We start from the raw sequence: 4,079 nt of genomic DNA, 5'->3' as shown, positions 1-4,079 counted from the left end.
TTCTTCAAAAAAGTGTCTATTCTAAGTTTCTTTCACTACTCTTTTTGTTTGGGGCCACACCCAGTGGTGTTCAGGACCTACTCCTGGCTCTTCTGAGGTATCGCTCCTGGCAGGCTCAGGGAACCATATGGGATGCCAGGGAATGAACCTGGGTTGGACTCATGCAAGGCAAGTTCCCTACCCGATGTAGAATAGCTCTAGCCCCACTTTTTACACATTTTTATGAGTTAAAACATTCATTATATTTTGAAAATAGAAATTCTCTTTTTCTTTCTTTCTTTTTTTTTTTTTTTGGTTATACCCAGTAGTTCTCAGGACTTACTCCTAGCTCTGTACAAAAGGATCACTTCTGGTGGTGCTCAGGGAACTACATGTGTGGAGTCAGGGATCAAACCCAGATCATCCATGTGTAAGGCAAACACCCTATCTGTCTGTCCCCATAGAATTGAATTCTTTATCTGTATTAAAGAATATTTTGTCAAAATCAAGAGTTTAAACATATTTTTTTAGAATATCATTTTAAAGGGAAAAGATGTTTGGATTAAATTCAATGTAAGTTCTTTCCTTTTAGTTTCTGTGTTCTGCATCCTATAAACTTCTTTGTCCAAATAATGGTTGCAACAATTCTTTTTCTAAAAGTCATATTTTAACTTTTTGTACTTCAGGTGCAGGATTCGTTTGGAGACCAATTTTGAATTGAGGTAAACATAAAGTTTGTTTTTGCTACTGGAAATAGAAATTTGTTCTATCATCATTTATTGATGATACATTTATTTCATTATGAAATTATCTTGGAATGTCTCTGTCAAAATCAAATTATGCTTTTTATGTGGATATACCTTTGAACTAAAGAGTTTGGTTCATTGATCTTTGGTTCCTTGGCTTCCTTTCACTGTTTCCATATCTTTATTCTCATATTCTTATAGTAAATTCATAAACAGTGAATTCTCATCTAGTTTGTTTTTTTAAATTACTTTAATTTTTGTGTTTTTACTTAAAATATTAATCAGCTTGTCAATTCTTAAACAAAATTTCTTCAGGGGTAGGGTATAGGATTCAGTGGTACAACAAACACCTTGCACATGTGAGGTCTTGGGTTCAATTTCTGACAACACACACACATACACACACACAGATACACATCACACATTTCCTGGGGTCTTAATTGGCACTACTTTGAATTTATGAGTAAATTTTGGGTAAATGTACAACTTAATGTTCATAATGTTAAATAACTTTCATATTTTATATTTTGGAGACCTTTAAATTATCTGAATAGCTTTTTTGAGTTAACAGTATACCATCTATCACATTTTTTGGTTAACATTATTTTCAAATATATTATGTTTTTGATGATGCTGCATGTGGTATTTAAAATTTCCATTTACAAATGTTTGTTGCCGCTAACAATTGATTTTTTTGCACACTTAGTTTCTTGCAAACATTCTAAACTTACTTTGCTGCAGTAGAGAGCAGAGGATTTGGGTTTAGAAGAAGGTATTTCTCCTTGCTCTTAAAGGCTTAGCAGAAGTTTACGGGCATTATTATTCTTTACCATGTACATGATTCTCTGTGAATAAATACAGTTTTGCTTCATTTGTAACTCATATGATTTTAACTATTTTTCCTACATTAATCTACCAATCAAGATTATCAGTACAATGCTTAATAGAAGTAAGAGTAAGTATTCTTGGTTTTGTCCTTTCTTAAGGAAAACACATTCAATCTTTAGCCATTAAGTATGATACTAGCGATAAGTATGTCAGCTATGATGGTGCTCTTTTCCATAGTAAAGAAGTTTCTATTTGTGACTTACTCAACATCATTTTTTGTATTAATACAAAATTTTATTTATTTATTCATTTACTTTTTAAATTAAAATATTTTTAATAATGTAGGAGTACTATTTGTTCAGCCATTGATTAAGCTGATTAAATTGGGAATGAACTCCACATTAATTTTTTTAATTGTATCACCATGAGATAGAATTGCAAAGCTTTTATGTTTGAGATTCAGCCACACAACGATGGAACACCCATCCTTCCACCAGTGCACATTTTCCACCACCCACTTCCCAGTCCTCACCCTGCCTCTATGGCCGATAATTTCCCCAATACTCTCTCTTTCTAATTTTGGGCATTATTTTTTGCTCTAAATTTCCCACCACCATTCAAGCCTACCTGTCGGGGGTAGATGCTAGATAATTTATTTTCCATTGCTCATTTTGAATATGATGAGAGCTCCCATGACTGTGATCATAAATATAAATTTCCAGATTGTAAATGGTTGGGTTCCAGAGACACCTCTGTATGGCACTAATCCATTTTGGGATTCAATTGGGAGTCTCTGGGCCAGGGTAGTTGTTGCGTTAAGATAGCACCCAGAGGCAAATTGTGGGCGTGACAGCCAATCTACTGGGCAGGCCAGGGTCCAGGGAGAGGCAGCCTGGGTCCTCTGCCACCATGCTGCCTGGAGATTTAGTCGTGGACCCTGCATACCAGGGAGTGGGGGCGGGGTGGGGGAGAGGGGCCTGGCTTGCTTATGGAAGTTCTTAGTTACTGGAATTCCATCTGGAGTAGGCGGGGAGACTGCACCTGCTCCATCTGGGGTTCCCCCGTGAAATTGGCTCGGTATGGAACCTGGAGAGATCTACGGCGCTGTGGTGTCTTTCAGGACTTGCTGCTGTGTCTCTGGGCCAGGGCTGTTGTTGCGCTAAGATCCACAATACAAAATTTTCAGCAGATTATATCTTGGTGAGATCCGTCCTGAGACGGTGGAGTCAGGCTGGGGGTATGGTGGACATTTTGGATTGTGTAAGCAAGTAGCTGCCGGGGTCTCTGCTTGGGCGGGCACAAACCAAGCCACCCCACTCCAATTTACCCTGGTCTGTTCAGACATGCACGGGTCTGAGTTTTTCTGCGGCTTTTGATCTCTTTCAAGATATACTTAGGGGTCTCTGAAGCAAGGCCGGCAGTATAGCTTACAGGGTGGCTCTGGAGTTGGTTCATGGGGCTGACTGCCAGTGCTTCCATGTGTATTTGGAATTGGGGGGAGGTAGCCCACCCCAACTCTGAGAAAGCCTGAAGATTTCAGTCACAAAACCTGCATACCAGAATTTTCAGCAGATTATGTCTTGGGCCCTACCAAAACAGGATGAGAATGCTATTCGGGTCTCTCAAAGAGGAATCGAAAGACCCATGCTTGGAATATCACGCTTCACTCAAATGAGAGATAGAATCCGGAGTTCCGATCTTCGACAACGCTCAAGAATCAGGGACCCTATCTCTTTTGCCAAGGCATCAAAAATCAGATGGGCTGGACACGTAATGAGGTTTAGAGATGACCGCTGGACTAGAGCCATTACTGACTAGATTCCACAGATGTCAAAAGATCGCGTGGACGCCCACCTACAAGATGGGCAGACTTCTTCGTCAAGACCCTAAATGATCAGTTTGAGGCTCTGCATATTCCTAGAATGAGCAGATGCCATTTGGCTACACTAGCACGCAACAGGGACGGATGGAGACGTTACAGGCACCAGCTCGAGTAAATCGATGAGTAATGGGGTATCAAGTGATCAAGTGATGTCTTGGTGAAGTCCATTCTGAGACAGTAGTGACAGGCTAAGGATATGGCAGAGATTTTGGATTGTGGAAGCAAGGGGCTGATGGGGCTCTGCTTAGGCAGGCACAGGCCAATCTGCTCTCCTCTGATTTACCCCAGTCTGTTCAACCATATGTGGGTCCTAGATTTACTGTGGCATTTGATCTCTTTCAAGATTTATCTATGGGTCTCTGAAATAAGGCCAATAAGTTAGCTTGTATAACTGAACCAGAATGGATGTGGCTCCAACATACCTAACTTTTGGCTGTTTAATTTCTTGGTAAACTTGGTGCCAAGTTGTTGGGTTCTGGCCATAGGCACAGTGGAAATTTTGGGGTATCAGGAAGCCTGAAGGCACTATCAGGCTGCTGATCCATTCACCCCGCAGGTATAGGTTGACCTGCTGGCAGCACCATACCTCCGTATTTATACAAAATTTTTATACAAACTATTAATTTTTTCAAATGCTCTTCTAT

This window comes from Sorex fumeus, unplaced genomic scaffold, assembly GCF_029834395.1.
Source record: "Sorex fumeus unplaced genomic scaffold, SorFum_2.1 ptg000010l, whole genome shotgun sequence".
Taxonomy (NCBI): domain Eukaryota; kingdom Metazoa; phylum Chordata; class Mammalia; order Eulipotyphla; family Soricidae; genus Sorex; species Sorex fumeus.
The sequence above is the reverse complement of the archived record's forward strand: the minus strand, read 5'-3'. Positions refer to the sequence as shown.